Genomic DNA, 19,361 nt, shown 5'->3' with positions numbered 1-19,361 from the left:
ACCAGCAGTTACTAGGTGAGATTGAAGGCTAATTCATCTACCAGTCGATTGGTTTCCATGGTATCCCTCAGGTATGCTATGGTAGATTCAGAATGTGGTTTGAGGAAACAATCAACATATTTACACAGGAGCTCCAGAAATGAGCCACAGCCAGATACTATTGGGCGGCCCGGAGGATGTTTGAGGTTTTTGTGAACTTTGGGGAGTGCTTTAATCGTGGTGGACCGTAAATGTTTCTTATTTAGGAAGTTATATTCGATGTCTCTCAGGTATCCTTGACTGCAACCCCTGTCTGTGATACCTTTGCCTAGTTTGCTGATATCCTTAGTAGGGTCAGTGGTAAGTTTGGGTAGTTAGTACCTGTCATCAGCTGCATCTCAATTTCTAATATGTAATCATGAGTGTCACAATTGCATCGCCTTTGTCAGCAGATTTAATGATTATGCTATCATTGTTTTGGAGCGTACGGAGAGCCTGGTGCTCTGCTTTAGAAATGTTGTATTACATATTGTCTGTTGAGCATAACTTCATCACAACCCGTAACATAGCCTGTTCATATGCTAAGAGTTTGTGTGGCATAATAGGTGTCTGAGGTATAAAGGGGGAAAGACATCTCAAACCAGTGGCAGACTTTATTAAATAATGCCGTAGCCTGATTTTACAGAAGAATTTATGCAGTTCCAGCTTAATATTGAAACTCTTAGGTCGTGACGTGGGAACAAATGATAGACTCTTGCACTGTATCCGTTGATCATTAATTGACAATATGTAGAATAATGATGGGATTGCTAGGGTTGTTAATGTCAGTATTTACCATTGGTAGTGTTGTCTCCTGGTCTGGATGCACCTGTGGCTCTCTAGACAAAAACGGGCTCGTTTGGGGCCCCTGTTCCTGTCAGATACCCCAGTCTTTACCCCTTTGGTGTTCTGGATTTCTGCCTGTCGGCCAATCTTGTCCTTGTTGATGTACCTGATTCCCATTGCCTCTCCACCTGGGAGGACTCCATTGACCTCCTCCTAAAAAAGAACCATGGGGTGCAGACTGACATCTATAGTCTCTGGTGTATGGACCAAAACTCGAACCTGGTGCTTCAGTGTCACTCCCTGCGCTGCTACCAACATTGGAGTATGAGAATGTGGTAAATTTATTTATTTATTTAGGGATTTGTAGAGCGCGTAGTCACCCAGTGGGTATCCCAGCGCTAAAACCATATTACTCACGAGGGGGTGTAGTCCGGGAAAGTGACAGTTTTAGGGGAAGAGAAGAGTTTTGAGGGCTTTTCTGAACCGGAGGAGGTTAGGTTCTGTCCTAAGGCTCAGAGGGAGTGCATTCCACTTATTTCCAGTGTTAACTGAGAAGCGGCGGCCACCTGTGCGGGCCTTTTTCACTTTAGGGATCGTGATAAGGTTTCCGTGCTCTGAGCGAAGCGCTCTGGTGGGTCTATAGGGGGTGATCCAGTTGTTTAGTATAGGAGGGCCGGTGTTATGAAGAGTCTTGTGAGCAAGGCAGAGGGCCTTGAAAATGACCCTTTCCCTAATCGGGAGCCAGTGCAGCTTCCTGAGCGCAGGCTTGGCAGATGATCTGGCCGGGGTGTTTGTGAGGAGTCGGGCGGCGGCATTTTGAACCTTCTGAAGAGTTTGAAGGGTGGATTCTGGGGCGCCCAGGTAGATAGCATTGCTGTAATCCAGCCTGGATAGAATTAAGCCCTGGATCAGCATGAGACGCGACTGAAAAGGTAGAAGTGGAATTACCTTCCTGCAAGATTTAAGTAAACCGTAGCAGGTGCCAGCCGTCTTCCTAGCCTGGGTCCTGAAGGTGAGGTCGGTCTCCAGCCACACTCCAAGACTTTTGACCTCCTTCTTGGGAGTGGGGGGTTCGCCCATGCAGGCGGGCCAGATGTGAGATGGGAGGTTCGGGGTTTTTTGTCCAAGGAGCAGGATCTCTGTTTTGGAGCCATTCAGCTTCAAAGCAGAGTCACTCATCCACTGATATACGTTGGTAAGGCAGTCGTGGAGATTGGAGGGCTCAAGCTTGGGGTGGGAGAGTGTCACCACCAGTTGTGTATCGTCGGCGTAGCTGACGATAGTGACTCCAAAGGGTGAGACGAGTCCCTCCAGTGGGGCCATGTAAACGTTAAACAACGTGGGGCTCAGGGAGGAGCCCTGAGGCACGCCACACTGGAGGGGGATGGAGGGGGAGCGGCTTTCGCCTTCCCAAACTTGGTAGGAGCGGCGGGAGAGAAAGGACGCAAGCCACTTCTGAGCTCTGCCTTTAACCCCAACAGTCCCAAGACGGTGGATTAGGACCTGGTGACTGACCGTGTCAAAGGCCTAGGTCTAGGAGGTCTAGGAGGACCACTGCCACTGATCCTCCTGTATCGATGATTTCCCTGGTTCTTTCTACTGCCACGAGGAGGGCGGTGTCCGTGCCCTGACCTGGTCTAAAGCCAGTCTGCGAGTCGTTGAGAAGATGGTTTGACTCGAGGTAGTGTGACAGCTTTTTATTTACCAACTTTTCGGCGACTTTACCTATCCAAGGTAGAAGTGAGATAGGTCTATAGTTGGAGAGGTCTGTGGGGTCAAGCGACGGTTTTTTGAGCAACGCTTTGACGACAGCTTCCTTCCAGTTAGATGGAACCTCTCCCTGTTCCAGTGAGATATTGATCAGGGCTGTCAGTTGGGGCACTATAGTATGCGTGATGTTTTTAGCGAAACGTATGGGAACTGGGTCGCTAGGGGCACCGCTCTTAGTTGAGGTAAGTATGACTTTCACTTCTTCTTCTGAGACTGGGCCAAGTGACTCCAGGGAGGGTTTGTCGTCGGGGGGTATCTGCTCTTTGGCTCTCACCAAGGAGTCAGAGTTAGGAGGTGGGAGGGAAATGAGAATTTTTTTTATTTTGTCGTCAAAGAAAGTGGCCAGCTTGACGCATTTTTCCTCGGCTTCATTGGGGTCCATGGGTTTCTGTGGGGGTTCCGGGACGTGGAGGAGTTCTTTGAGAATGGAGAAAGTCTCCTTGGATGAGCAGGCGGAAGTTTTTATCTTTTCCTCATAATAAGTCCTTTTGGCGTCATGTAAAGCTAGTTTGTAGGCTTTCATGGAGCGGTAGTAGGCGCTTTTCTCTTCTGTTGACTTGTTTTTCCTCCACGAGCGTTCTGTCTTTTTACATTGTTTTTTAAGGGCTGTAAGAGCAGATGTGTACCAAGGGGAGTGGCCGATTCTTTTCACGTGTTTTAGCGTACTGGTCAGTGGAATGGAGCTATCTAGAGGTCGGAGTAGCCAATTCATGAATTCTCTGTCTGCGCTGTTTGGGTCCATGGACAAGGGGGTGATGGTATCGCGTAGTTTGACCTCCCATTCCTCTGGTACTAACTTGTGCCATCGTCTGGCTTGTACCCTTGTTTTTTGTTTGGGCGCTGGTGTCGTGTCGAGTGACCAGTGCATAGGAATCAGCATATGGTCTGTCCAAGGCAGGGGGGTGGGGTCCTGGGCATACAGGTTCCCAATGTTGGAAAAGATAGGGTCTAGGAGTTGACCTTTCTCATGGGTTGCTTTGGGGTTTTGCAGAAGGAGGTCAGCTGTGGTAAGATCCGCGAGCAAGTTTGCTGCGGTATTGTCCATAGGATCCAGAAAGTGCATATTAAAATCCCCTAAGAGGAGAAAGTTAGAGACCGAGATAGTCTTAAGTAGGATGTGGTCCATCAGTGTACTAGTGAATTCGCCTAGAGGGCCTGGAGGATGATACACGAGCAGTCCCGAAAGGGAAGTGGATGGCGTGATCTGAATTGAGAAGTGGCAGTTCTCGCAGTTTTTAGCAGTTCCGGTCTCGATTCTACATTTGAGGTGATCTTTGTAGATTATAGCTAGGCCACCGCCTCTGCCGACTGGCCTATTTAGGAGGCATATTTGGAAACCGGGGGGGATAGCAATGGCAACATCAAAGTCACTGTGCGGGGTCAGCCAGGTTTCCGTCAGAAACAGAAGATCTAGCAGCGAATCTTGGACGAGGATGTTAATTTCGTGGGCATGCTTTACTAAGGATCTGCAATTCAGAAGGCCAAGCCGTAGTCCTAGGTGGCGTTCCGATTCCTCAGATTTATTGCAGAGGCTACATCCTGCATAGGGGGTGTCCTCCTTGTGGATGTATTTGCACTGGGGATGTTTTTCCGGGTTCCAGGCAAGCAGTGAGTCTCTGGAGTATGAGATGCGCCTTAGCAGATCGGGCATAGTGGCTAGGCCTACGGCCGTCTGGGCCCGGACGGGCCCAGACGGGCTTGCCTTTGGCGCGCCTTCGGGGAGCTGACGGCGCGCCCGCTGCGCCCGTCCGCTGCGCTTCCGGCTGGTGCTCATGTTTTATAGGATGAAGTGAGGAGTGGGAGGGGGGGCGTGGCCACCCGATGAGGGCGTGTCCCTCACGCAGGGAATGGCGGCGAGACTCGGGTCAGGGCGGGGAAAGCAAGCAATCTGCTTCCCTGCGCCGACCAGGAAGAGACCAAGGAGTTTGTGCAAATAGGCTTTAAAGTGCAAGGTACAGAGTAAAAACACAGTATCAATCACAATTTAAAAAATCAGAGTGCTCCCGGCTACTTTGCCTCAGGAGTGTCTTACGAGTAATGTGGGAGCGGCGCTTGCAGTCAGCGCGTAGTTATAGCGACCTGGGAGGGGGGGGCGTGGCCAGGAAGAGACCAAGGAGTTTGTGCAAATAGGCTTTAAAGTGCAAGGTACAGAGTAAAAACACAGTATCAGTCACAATTTAAAAAATCAGATTGCTCCCGGCTACTTTGCCTCAGGAGTGTCTTACGAGTAATGTGGGAGCGGCGCTTGCAGTCAGCGCGTAGTTATAGCGACCTGGGAGGGGGGGGGCATGGCCACCCGATGAGGGCGTGTCCCTCACGCAGGGAATGGCGGCGAGACTCGGGTCAGGGCGGGGAAAGCAAGCAATCTGCTTCCCTGCGCCGACCAGGAAGAGACCAAGGAGTTTGTGCAAATAGGCTTTAAAGTGCAAGGTACAGAGTAAAAACACAGTATCAATCACAATTTAAAAAATCAGAGTGCTCCCGGCTACTTTGCCTCAGGAGTGTCTTACGAGTAATGTGGGAATGTTAGGAGGTAAATCTCCTAGATCCCCTAAAGTAACCTTTACCTCCGTTGGAGAACCTGTCTTGAGTGTCCTGTATGTAATAGTTCTCTTGTAGGTATGGATAGGAGACTTTTTTGTCCTAGAACCTGATGTCTTTAGCCATTTTGTCTAGTTTTCTTGATTGAGTGTTAGTGTCAAATTAACGTGTGTTTTTTTCAAGGCATTCAAGAGCTTCCTTAGCATTAGTCAGGGCAGTATCTTCAATAATCTCCCACTTAAGATCAGCAATTTCATTCATTCGTTTCTCAGCTTGCTCTATAGCAGTCTCGACCCCTTGCACAATCCAGTGACTAGAACAATTGTTCGCGACAAAACAAAAATGTTCTTTGAATTTAGAAATGGCAACGAAAATCGTGGGTAAATTTCTGACCTGTAATCTCACTTGCATAGTGTTAGCTTGTAGATCTTTTGTAAGTAGGTGGCTTTGTAATCGCGTACAGAAGTTTCAGACATAAGTATGTGGGTAACTTAATATGCCCACAGTTAAATCATATATTAAAAAATAATGACCCTCGCAAGCGGGGGCCTGATCAGACTGATTGTTACATAACAGTAAGCTATACACAGTAGTCGGCTGGACCTGGGCCAATATTAGTACGCACAACAAGTGGTCCAACTGATCAATAAACTTCTCAGGGCGCAAGTGGTCCAACTGATCAAAAAACTTCTCAGGGCGGAAAAAGAGATTAAATAAACCCCACAATAATTGAATAGTCCAATAACCAGGTTAACTTGATTATCAAATATATATATTATGAATGAATTAATCACAAATTTGTAGTTTCAATTGTTGCTACAAAGTGAGATTGTAGAAGGCTTCCGAAACAGCTTCTTTCCCCTTCTCAAGAAACCACACAGAGGACTGTTTTTATACATTAAAGAGCAGTGCACAATGGATGAGAGGAGAAAGGAAGACCACCAGATCCTGATCCTTTCAGACTTAGTGGTTGTTGTTCGCAACCAAGGCTGAAGTGACGACAGGTCCACTGGTATATCCTCCTGCTGTTTCTCACTGATCCTGGTCTCTAATGGAATGTCAGCCTACTGTAAGTGTAAACTCTCCCTCCTATCAGTTGCCAAACAAATAAGATTGTGAGCTATCCCTAAAGTAGTCAAATGAACTGCAAACTTTTCCAGCAAGTGTTCTATAGCGGTCACAGGAAATTCTTCAACTAAACTGCAATATGAAAATTCCAGTGTGGATTAAATAGTAGAACCATGCTCTAGAAGAAGCATGCCCTATTGCAGATCTGATTATTCTATGCTCTAATTACAAGTCCAGGGCTATATTCTAAACCCTGTGCATCACAAAGATTGGACGTATGAGTTGTGTGATAATTATTATACTTTCACATTTTTCCCCATATACATTTCGGCAGTCCAAACCTACCAACATTTATCAGGGGAAAAGACCTGTACAAATAGAAAAAAACATGCAGAACTCCAAGTGTTAAATACCCATTCTGTAAGTTATGCGGCACGTACATGTTAAAAACTTGGAATGGGAGGTATAATACCTCACCCTTAAGTAATGGCCTTCACAATGGGTGGTAAAAACCTCATCATATTCTGCTTAACTTGTAATGACACTGAAAGAGGTGGGTAGTAAGATTATTTTTATACATTTTTTATGTTTTTACTTCAACGCTCATATCTCCATGATTCAAAGCTCTTTCAAAATCGTTTTTATCCTTTGCAAAAGAGTCTTGTGCACACTGGGTATGACCTAAATAATAATTATTAAGATGTCAGAATAAGATGTGCACATGTAGAATGGGAGCCCAGCTAAGAGTAAGCTGCAAAACTTGGAGCCAAGAACCATTAAAATCAGCTTCATAATTGCATCCATTCCTCTGAGTTGTGCCACTGATTCTGGTACTAATTATCTTACAATGATTTTTTTGAAGGACGAACTAATGGCTCAGTTCCTCAGAGTACTCTTTGAAATTTGCCAGCACCACAGGGCGCTATATAATTGGAGCATCATTTTATTTTTCAAACAAAGCTATAAAAATGCCTGCATAGAGTTTTGGAGGAAATTGGATTTTATTAAAAATGTAAATGCTCCCCTGCCTTTACAGAACAAAAAATGCGGAGTCAAAAGTTGAGTGATATGCTAGGTGGAATTCTAATTTCTGTCCTTGGATTTTGGGAGTTTAACTGAGGTCAATAAACCCAAGGGGATTTGTAAGAATCTTAGGGTGATATCTCAAGAACGTGCGATAATCATCGCCAAAATAGGTTAACGCAAATTTTCATATTGTCGTCTATTGCAGGAAAATAACTCTGTGTTAACGTCGTATTCACAACATAGCGGTAACATGCGATAGTGTCCCGATAGTGCGTCAAATGTCTACGATAAAATCACCGGGACAGTGATAAAAATCTAAACTTGCATGTGAAAAAAGTTGCGATGGACCCAACTGCAATAAAAAAAATCAGTGATAAGCAGTGCCACGCCTGCAAATTCCACAAGTCAAGCGGGAAAAATCACTATAAAAGTGGCAACAAAAAACACAAACAACTGCAAAGCTCCCTGGAGGTAGCCGGAGCAAGTACAGAGGACAACCAGAACCCCACAAGCCCCACGGAAGACCAGCCTAGGACCATCATTGGGGGGACAGTGGCAGGAGTTGGTGGACCGGACTCTGCACAACATGACCTGAGGGGCCTGGGGGTGGTGGCAGTGGGTGTTGTGGCTCTCTTGGGTCTTCGAGCTGCATGATCAGTAGCTGAGTGACATATGTTTGTCTTCAGATGTGGCTGTTGGCTGGGCTCCCTTTCATACTGCAGGTTGCCGTCCTGCTTAACACCAGTAAAAGGCAGGTGCTAAATCCCTGCTGCTAACGCGCCTTATCGCCTGTTTTTGGATTGCAGAGCTGGCTGGTCGTTGAGACTGTCGCAAAGTGGTGTTTTCGTGTGTTTGCACCGGAACACCTACTCTGCATATCATTAGCGTTTGGTTGTCGCTCTCATCCGTGGCGATGGTTTTTGCAGCAGTTATCGCTGGGACTTTTGCGGCGCTAAAGTGCAGATAAATCGACGATAGGTCCTTGAAAATATGCCCCCAAGTGTGCAGAGGAACTTTATTGCACTACGAAGGGAAAAAAACGTTTAAGAATACTGCAGACACTCTAAATCTCGAAGTCATGATTTGAACTCAGTGAACTCAATGGAAATCTTTTACTTCCTGGATGTAATGTTTGAACACTTTTTTTTTCCGAATTACAGAAGTCAGGAAAAGCTTTCCAGAAGAACCACATATGGCCAACTACTTGTCTCAAAAACACATTCTGATTTGACCGGATTTAACATCCGGTAACTTCACTGAAAGCCAAATACAATAGCACACCTTGCAGTGTTTTCCTAAAACTAAATTATTGCGACATTCACAGTTAATTGTGTCTCAGTGAGTAATTATCTGAGGTATTGCACTTTGAACCCAGTTTACCACCGATTTTTGCTCTTGTCGTCATGCAAATTTCTTTTTGAAAAATCAGCTTAGGGAAATGTCTCGGAAGTGAGCAAATTTTACACAACTCACGATGTCAAGTTGAGTACAAAAACGCATTAACGCCCAATTCCACATGAACACTAACTTACAAGGAGGGTTTACGTGTTTTGGTATTAATACCAACAGTTTACCCGGCGGTCATGAAGAAAGAAACCAAAGAAGAGAGCCATAGCACAGTCAGTCAGTCATATGTGGTAGAACTGCTTGTCAAGAAGAGCTCAGAATTAATTTCAAGTAGTCTGCTGTTATTGCTGCAATGTGTTTTTAATGCATGCTGAACATTAATGCGAGGCAGATGGGCATTTTTCATTAATGCCGCCCTTTCTGCTCCTCTACAATTGAATGTTGTTACTTATGAGGAAAAACAAAGAGGAGACAGAGAAAGCTGCCACAAGTCTGGAAGGAAGTCGAAAGGCTCAGCCTCGTGAGATGAAACGCAAAGAATACAGTAGAGTCAGTGATCTGGGGCTTTTTGATGTGCAAGCCAGCTTATTTGTGGAAAATCCCATTAAAGTCTGTAACATTGTGTTTAAAATTGTGTACGGTGTTGACATAACAACTTCAAGTTGAGAGGATTTAAGTCATTTAATTTAGGTAAACAGTACTTTTCCTTTGCAATTCACTTTAACTGCATGATATACACAGTTATTTTGGCATGGAACATCAAGATGAAAAATTCTGTAGCAGAGAAAGGGACACATGGTGGTCGAAGCGGACTGAAAGAGTCAGACTGACAGAACCACGGGCACAGGTATAGAAAGATCTTGACATTGATAGAAAACTTAAAAGTTAAATTATTTTTTTCATAACAGAGCTTGACATTAATCGAAAACTTTAAAGTTAAATACTTTTTTTCTTACAAGATTTTGACATTTATCGAAAACTTTAAAGTTAAATACTTTTTTCTTATAAGAAAGACTTAATGAACCAGATGAAGAGAATGCTAATTGTGCATGTACGTGTGGATGATATATATAAATAGAGAGAGAGAGAGTACAATTCGACAGTGCTTTGCAACTGAAAGAAGCGTTAATACTAGTGTGAATTGTATGCCGGTATTAAGTTTGAGATGATCAGAAGGAGCACATATTGGGCCATATTTACTAGCTTTTCTTGCAACACAACACAGCAGTCAAATTTGCTGTGCTGTGTTCTGAAAGGGCGAAAACACAGTGCCATATTTACTAAGATTGGCCTGCTGCAGCTGTCATCCCCTGTGTAGAAATGCAAACAGGCCACCTTGCTCATCCACAGCCTCGCACTGAGGTGCAGAGGTGAGTCTAGCTTTGTACTCAGAGCATACCCTTCCAGTCACATTCTTATGACCTAGATAAATTCTGAAGTATTCATTGCATTGTATGTGTGCTGTGCACTGCAGCGTACATGCAATATATGTTTTTTTTTTTAAATAAACACTTTTTTACTTGATAATTAACCCTGGGCGGTGAACTAGGCTCCGCTTGTGGAGTTTGCGGAGTTTCCTGTGCTACGCGGAACTCGCAAAGTTCCGAAAAACTCTGCGGCAAGATTTTTCCTCCCTCCCAATTGTCAACATCAAGTTGGCGACCCTGAGCTTGGAAAATAAATATTCCAGCGAGAGTTTCTCAACGCTGGGTGGTCATGTTTCTCATTGCGAGTGGTCGCGTATGCTTGCGACTGCTCACAAAGAGAAACTGCTTGTTCGTGTTGAGAAAGCTGGCGCTTGAGTAAAAATCTACTCGAGCGGCAGAAAAGGGAAAGAAGGGACCGCTTGCGCTGTGCAAGGTGCCGTTCACAAGGATTGCACAGTGCGGACAAGCATCCTCACTGTGCAATCACTGCAAACAGCAGTTTTCTATGGAACTCCGTGGCTTCTGGAGCTCCGCATAGCGCAGCAGAGCTTTTTTGCCACTTGACGGAGTGCAACTCTGCGAACTCCGCCCAGACTTATTGATAATACATGCTTCAAGGATACATTATTATTGACTCAAAGCCTAGTATATTTGTTTAGATTTGGGTCTGTTTTACAATATACAGCTATTTGCTCTGATCCACTCAAGTGTTTTTGCCCTGAGTTATACGCACTTTTCCAGTGCCAACACCCTTTGTGTAATGTTTAAAATGTGCCCTTGTTCATGTGATCCCAGATTTATGCCTTCTTTAACTGAACCAGTATTTGTTGGCCATAGGACTGTGCGCACTTTACTCCTGCTAACCAGTGATAAAGTACTTGCTGTCTTGCTTTTAAACATAGCAACATTTTCCTACACCTACTTAATAAATTTAATTTACTTATAAGTCCCTACTACATGGCAGTACATGTACCAAGGATGTGTAAATTAAATGATACTAGGGGGGCTGTATCACCCATTGTGCCTTCTATTAAAGTAGCACTATAAAACATGTCACCCGGTCTTCCCCCTCAAGCCTGGGCAGGTTGTTTTAAACTACCTTTTCGACCTGGCAAAATAAACCTTTTCCTAGACCCAAATGTTAATTTGTTATACTTATAAGTCACCTCAATGTAGACCCTAAATGTTCATAGGGCAGAATGCATGGTATTTAAAAAGTAGGACACGTGTACTTATGTTTTACCTGTCCTTGCAGTGAACATTTTCTAAAGTCATTTTTAAGTGTTGCAAGGCAGGCTCTCTCATAAGAAAACACTGGGTTACATTATGAAACCTAATAATGCTTAACTTAAGCATTGGAATAGCTAACAAATGATTGAAGGACTCCATTTAATAGCAGTTTAAAACCCAATGTAATAGTCAATTCGAATTTTACATTACTATTTTGAAAATGATACTTTCAGAAAGTTGTAATTTACCTACTTAGCCAAAAGTGCCTTTCTGCCAATGTGTATTGCCTCCTGACTGTTGATTACTCTCAGTGGTGAGATGTGTATTGCTTCCAAACAGTGGACAAAGGCCTGGGATGTGGGGAGATGTTTTTCCTCCCTGAGCAGGATGGACTGAGCCCAGCACCTTACATATATTTAAAAGGATGCCTACACTGTCACTGGAAAATATAGCTCACCCCTATGCCTGCCTTCCTTCCTTTTGTCTTGCTAGTTAGCTTGGCTCCAAACCCAATGGAAGAGGGGCGAGGCTGTGAAACTGGTTTGGATTGACCACAAGGAAGGGTTTGCCCATTATTATAGCCACATTTCTGAGTGGGCACAGGGAGCTCTGAACAAGGGAAGGAAGATTCTGCCATATTGAATTCAAAGATAGAGGGTCATAGTGGTACAGCTTGCTGTAAAACACAAATGAAGTGCTGCAAAAGTAGGTAGGGTCCCTCTTGAGATTTTCGTACCACATTGGTTAGAGAGTGGCCAGGACTTAACCCCTTCCAGAGGCCTGTACTGGGCATAAAGGTGTCAACCCCAGTACCATCCTCAAAACACCCCTGGTCCTCTGAGGAATCAGAAGAAGGGCATCTCTGCTGTTTACATAACCAGAAGGAAAACTGTAACTGCTTGCCTTGATCCCAGGACCGCATAAGTGATACCAAGGATCAGTTGGCTTACCTCCAGTTTGAGCAACATGTACACAACAAGCTTCCTGAGGTATTTCCGATATTCCCAGGTGTCCAATTCCAACTAGATCTTCCCTTGACCATGCTGCTTGCGTCTGCTGGAGTGTATCTTGACCCTTAAGTGCTATCCTCAGGGTCCAGGACGCTTAGCTCATGTTAAAATATACTCCTTCAAAGGTTTCCTGAAAACTGTGAGTTACAAACTTTTTGCCACCTTTTTGCTCTGAAAACCGACAAGGGATTTGAACCAACCTGGCAAGCTGATCCAATGAAGGTGCATTACCACAGGGTGCAAAGATTCAGGTTGCTCTCACTACATTCTTTTCTGCAGCAGCAAATCCGGTCCAGGTGTTTTGCCTCGTGTTGCCCTCTTCGGCTACTGCCTGCAGCCTTGCCTTGCTGGTAGAATCTGAGATCCAAAAAAGTCACTACGTTTGAAGGTAGAAATCTTCACAGGGCAATAGCATGAAAAGTATCCTACCGGCAAGGGTCCCTTTCAAATTCTCCTGCTTTGAGCTTTGACGCCAAAAGTCAACAGCTTCTCTTACACTATTTCCAGCAGCTATCTGATGACGTGGAGCCCTCTTTGGCCACAGGCTGCTGCCTTGCCCCACGGAGGATTTTTGACTTCCATTTCAGAGACTTTGGGCCCCATCAGGATGGCGAGCGGACCGACGTAAAACAGGACCGCCCGCCATAGGGGCGGTAGTTCCGTTGGGGCCATTAGGATGCGCCCGCCACACTGGCGCGAGCATCCCGCATTTTTAACATTGCGGCAGGCGGTGTTGAAAGCACCCCCCGCCGCAATGCTAAAAATGCACATTGCGCACTTCAATGCACAACGTGACAGGCACCGCGCGGTTCCTGCCACGCTGTACAGTGAAGTGCAGGGGGTACCATAGGTACCTCCCCATGTGTACTCCCCACCCCCTGGAGTCCCTGGGGGCCCTCAACGGGCCCCACAAGACATTCCTGCAGGCCTTTGCCGCCTTGGAAAAGCATGTTCCCTCCCACATCCTAATATGGATGGCGGTGTCTAACAGACACCGCCACCATATGAAACCCTTTTCCGCCCGGTCAACGAGTTGGCGGACGGTCTTTCCGTCTGCCACGGTCCCCCTGCCATAGTAATATGGCGGAGGGAAATGGGTGGTGGGTGGGGAATGATTTCGGGCGGTGGCGATCCGCCCGACATCCTAATGGGGCCCTAAGTCTGAAGGTAAAACTATTCAACAAGACAAACCTGGTCCCTGTAGCCAACCCACCCTCCTTCACAGTCAGACTTAACTTTTGACTTTGTCCTGGTCCAGTGCAACCACATAGCTGAGTCTGGCACCTAACACTTTTCAGTGCTATTTGGAACCTTAACTTTAAAAAATGTATAACTCTGGTTTTTGTTGTTTTAGTGTTATTGTATTTATTCATATATTTTTTATTGTCTTAAACTGTTTTAGGATTTTATCTGGTGTTTTCACTGTATTACTGTTTGAGTACTGCATAAATACTTTACACGTTACCTCTAAATTAAGCCTGACTGTTTTTGTGCCAGACTACCAGATGGTTAAGCACCAGTTTATTTAGAGACTTTTGTGGGCCACCATGACAGGGATTGTGATTATTATTTGAGGTGGGTTCTGAGAATGCTCTGGCTCATTCTTTCCAATTTGACTCTGATCAGTAGACCATTTTAGTAGCCTGAGAGGAAAAGGGGCAATTTAAATCTTAAGGTACAGTGTCATTTACTTGAAGTTAAAAGGTTTATTTCTAACTCAAATCTCAAGAACATACTATAAAAATATAAGTTTATCAAGGGAAGCCCTAAGTGGCATACAATATTGGTCCTCAACAGCACAAAGCATAAACGAGTTTCTGTGGCAGTGATGCAAAAATAAGGAATATAATTTGATGATTAGATGAATTGGTTTGATCCTTCTCTCCATACATGGAAAAGATTTGTAACTGCTTGTTCGCGTTGAGAAAGCTGGTGCTTGAGATTTTCGTACCACATTGGTTAGAGAGTGGCCAGGACTTAACCCCTTCCAGAGGCCTGTTCTGGGCATAAAGGTGACAACCCCAGTACCATCCTCAGAACACTCCTGGTCTTCTGAGGAATCAGAAGAAGGGCATCTCTGCTGTTTACATAACCAGAAGGAAAACTGTAACTGCTTGCCTTGATCCCAGGACCGCATAAGTGATACCAAGGATCAGTTGGCTTACCTCCAGTTTGAGCAACATGTACACAACAAGCTTCCTGAGGTATTTCCGATATTCCCAGGTGTCCAATTCCAACTGGATCTTCCCTTGACCATGCTGCTTGCGTCTGCTGGAGTGTATCTTGACCCTTAAGTGCTATCCTCAGGGTCCTGGACCATTAGCTCATATTAAAATATACTCCTTCAAAGGTTTCCTGAAACCTATGACTTACAAACTTTTTGCAACCTTTTTGATCTGAAAACCGACAAGGGATTTGAACCAACCTGCCAAGCTGATCCAATGAAGGTGCATTACCACAGGGTGCAAAGATTCAGGTTGCTCTCACTACATTCTTCTCTGCAGCAGCAAATCCGATCCAGGTGTTTTGCCTCGTGTTGCCCTCTTCGGCTACTGCCTGCAGCCTTGCCTTGCTGGTAGAATCTGAGATCCAAAAAAGTCACTAGGTTTGAAGGTAGAAATCTTCACAGGGCAATAGCATGAAAAGTATCCTACCGGCAAGGGTCCCTTTCAAATTCTCCTGCTTTGAGCTTTGACACCAAAAGTCAACAGCTTCTCTTACACTATTTCAAGCAGCTATCCTGATTACGTGGAGCCCTCTTTGACCACAGGCTGCTGCCTTGCCCCACGGAGGATTTTTGACTTCCATTTCAGAGACTTTGGGCCCCATCAGGATGGCGGGCGGACCGACGTAAAACGGGACCGCCCGCCATAAGGGCGGCAGTTCCGTGGGGGCCATTAGGATGCGCCCACCACACTGGCACGAGCATCCCGCATCTTTAACATTGCGGCAGGCGGTGTTGAAAGCACCCCCCACCGCAATGCTAAAAATGCACATTGCTCACTTCAATGCACAACGTGACAGGCACCGTGCGGTGCCTGCCACGTTGTACAGTGAAGTGCAGGGGGTACCATAGGTACCCCCCATGTGTACTCCTCACCCCCCAGAATCCCTGGGGGCCCTCAAAGGGCCCCAAAAGACATTCCTGCATGCCTTTGCCGGCACGGAAAAGCATGTTCCCGCCCACATCCTAATATGGATGGCGGTGTCTAACAGACACCGCCACCATATGAAACCCTTTTCCGCCCGGTCAACGAGTTGGCGGATGGTCTTTCCGTCTGCCACGGTCCCCCCGCCATAGTAATATGGCGGGGAGAAATGGGTGATGGGTGGGGAATGATTTCGGGCGGTGGCGATCCGCCCGACATCCTAATGGGGCCCTAAGTCTGAAGGTAAAACTATTCAACAAGACAAACCTGGTCCCTGTAGCCAACCCACCCTCCTTCAGAGTCAGACTTAACTTTTGACTTTGTCCTGGTCCAGTGCAACCACATAGCTGAGTCTGGCACCTAAGAGTTTTCAGTGCTATTTTGAACCTTAACTTTAAAAAATGTATAACTCTGGTTTTTGTTGTTTTAGTGTTATTGTATTTATTCATATATTTTTTATTGTCTTAAATTGTTTTAGGATTTTATCTTGTGTTTTCACTGTACTACTGTTTGAGTACTGCATAAATACTTTACACGTTACCTCTAAGTTAAGCCTGACTGTTTTTGTGCCAGACTACCAGATGGTTAAGCTCCAGTTTATTTAGAGACTTTTGTGGGCCACCATGACAGGGATTGTGATTATTATTTGAGGTGGGTTCTGAGAATGCTCTGGCTCATTCTTTCCAATTTGACTCTGATCAGTAGACCATTCTGATCAGTAGACCATTTTAGTAGCCTGAGAGGAAAAGGGGCAATTTAAATCTTAAGGTACAGTGTCATTTACTTGAAGTTAAAAGGTTTATTTCTAACTCAAATCTCAAGAACATACTATAAAAATATAAGATCAAGAGAAGCCCTAAGTGGCATACAATATTGTTCCTCAACAGCACAAAGCATAAACGAGTTTCTGTGGCAGTGATGCAAAAATAAGGAATATAATTTGATGTTTAGATGAATTGGTTGGATCCTTCTCTCCATACATGGAAAAGATTTGTAAAATCTACTAAACCCTACACCAAACTAAGGGTAGGGGAAACCCTATTGAAGAAAGTAAACAAGAAGAGAGGCAACATCAGAACCTCTGTGGAAGTTCTATCGATAAGGAGTCATGCATAGCATGAAGCCACACAATTATAGAGGTCTTCACCTCTCTAAGTCTAAAGGGAATCTGACTAAACCCAAGGTGTGTTCATTAATTAAAATTCACAAGGACTATTTGAGAAATATGACCTCACATGCATCATAGTACTTCTCCAGTTCCCAAGAAAGAACTTGATGCCTTGAACACTACTCCCATATTCCAGTCTCCGCTTCCAACGCATCCTTGTAATCCTCTATTCGGCTGATAGTACCAAACGGTAATACTCCCTTTGTTCTTCATTAAAATTATTTAACCTTGCGAGTTCTTCCTCACCTCACTATCTCTGAAATATAATATTCTTTTACTAACTGTGGTCTGCACCTGCGGAGGAGAAAATATGCAGAAAAATAGTAAACACTCTTTCAAAACTTAGGGCCTGACTACGATCTCGCTAGGAAGGCCTCCAAATGGGTTCCGGAATAAGCAAATCCGATTCAGAGCCTATGTTTCTGACCAAATTATGCCCTGTTCTGAACAACCAAGTACAATGCGAAAATATTGCCCGCGTAGACCAAACCTTTTCCAAACACGATCCTGTAAGTCCGACTCATTCACAGCCAAATCGTTCAACGCAATGGAGCCGGCTTCTGAACGAGCGTATATGAGGCACGATTCGGACAGCCATATCGACTCGGTCTCAGTGAGACAAAATGGCTGTGGGAATTGGATTTTGGGGGGCTGTAGCAGGCCCCTATTCACCCGGGCCCCTCCGAATCTGTCCCATGGGGTACCCATGGGTCCCCCCTTTCCATGCATGCTCAGTGTGGCGGGCACCATGAGGTGCTCACTAAAGAGTGTAAGCTTTTCCCCACCCACCCCTTTTTGCCATGGGAGCCTGTTTACGCGTTCATGTATACAAGATCCCATAGAGTTCAACGGGAGTCCGAGTGAACCGAGTCTGTTTCCATATGGGTACATCGTACTTGGTCGCTCAGACTCGCAGAGCACAATTCGCTAGGAAAACCCTCTGGATCTGAGTCGTACGGAGGGCTTTCCTAGCAAGATCATACTCAGGCCCTAAGTGTCGATTTGTATTGCTTTGCGCTGGCACAAAGCTTTATTAAATCTGAACCAGAGTCTTCCATTATGGATCAGCATAAGGTTTCATAAATTTGCATGTCATACAGAAAGAAATGTAACATTGCAGATGTGCTTTTTTGAAATACTGGCAACTTAACATCAAAGAAGCCTCCAATCTACTCCTTCATTGTTCATTTTGGAAATCCATCTTTACTTTACTATATTGCATTTTTTGTTTTATTAATTGATTTTTTGGGCAGTTCAAAGGCAGCTCGAGGGTTGCTTATAATCACTTGGAAGGGTGGTGTTACAAAAAGTAGGTAGAAGTTGAATCAACTGAGATTAAAGTCAAATACTATCAGGTTAATGCCTGAATATCATTAGAGGAGCACTCCTAAGGACAGTTGAAGATATGAATCTTCAATTATTTCCAGCACTTGAGGAAGATACCTTCTGAGTGAAAGGATAAAGTATGCAATTTGTAAATTGAGGACCTTGAGAAGGTAGGGATCTTCCACTGATACATTTGAACCTTGTTTCAGAATACAGACCCCTGCAAGAAGAGTAGGCACTAATTCAAAGGTTATGGGGATATCTCACCTACCCACAGGAAACTGAATGCAGAAATGCAGACTCCCAGGTACATTATAGACCTGGCCAGCAATTTCACACAGCCAGCCATCATCATTGATGTCATTTAGTTACAAGAGCAGGGAGCTTCTTCAGAGAAGGTTCACTGACAGAATTTCGACCACGAAAATATAGATGGAGAAAATATAGAATGCAAAAATATCGACTCCCTATAATTAAACAGGTAAATACAAAAATATTGAAACAAAAATATAGTTTACAATAATATAGTTGTATTAAATATAACATTTAAAATATATATAATTTAAAATATTAAAATAAACATAAATTAAATACTAACTTTAATTCATAAAAAAAGAATTTAATGTATATTTGAGCAAATGCAACAAATACACTTCTTTAAAAAAAGTAAACAGACCCATATATATAATTGTACATATAAAAATATAAATTAACATTTTAATTATTACTATAACTGGAAAAATCTTAAATAGCACAACTTTATCAAAAATATATGTAAACATATTTAAATATACCAAAAACATAAAACATTTAAAAAAGGAATTAATTTAATTTAAAATAAAAATTAAACCAAACAAATATTTTAGAATGTTATTACAAATAAGTTGCAAATAAAAAATAATGTAAATTATAAAACCATTATTATGATAATAAATCAAACACATAATTATATAAATTGTAAAATAGCATAAATTATGACAAATTAAAATAAATATATAAACATGTCCCACCACATTAAAAAGAAACTATTTTTAAAGTAAATAAATATCAGCATAATTACTCCCACCTGAAACAACCCAACAGTAACAAAATCTTTTACACCACACAAAAATACGATTTACTATTCTAACAACAATAAATATGAAATTACATAAAATATAACATTACAAAATACTACAATTTACTCTCCCCACTACACTTAACACAACAATAACATGTATAATAACCACAAAAAAAAAACGATTCCCACTCCAGTCAGTGCAACAGTAGCAAAAGTGCTGGATTGGGGAGGGGTAAAATTTACTATTCTCACTCCAGTCAGTGCAACAGTAGGGAAAGCAATGGATTGCAGGAAAGTAAAATATACTATTCCCACTCCAGTCACTGCAACAGTAGGGAAAATGTTGGATTGGAGAGGGGTAAAATGTACTATTTCCACTCCAGTCAGTGTAACAGTAAGGAAAGCATTGGATTGAAGAAGGGTAAAATGTACTAT

The sequence above is a fragment of the Lissotriton helveticus genome, chromosome 8 (genome assembly GCF_964261635.1).
Source record: "Lissotriton helveticus chromosome 8, aLisHel1.1, whole genome shotgun sequence".
Taxonomy (NCBI): domain Eukaryota; kingdom Metazoa; phylum Chordata; class Amphibia; order Caudata; family Salamandridae; genus Lissotriton; species Lissotriton helveticus.
This window is presented reverse-complemented; position numbering follows the sequence as displayed.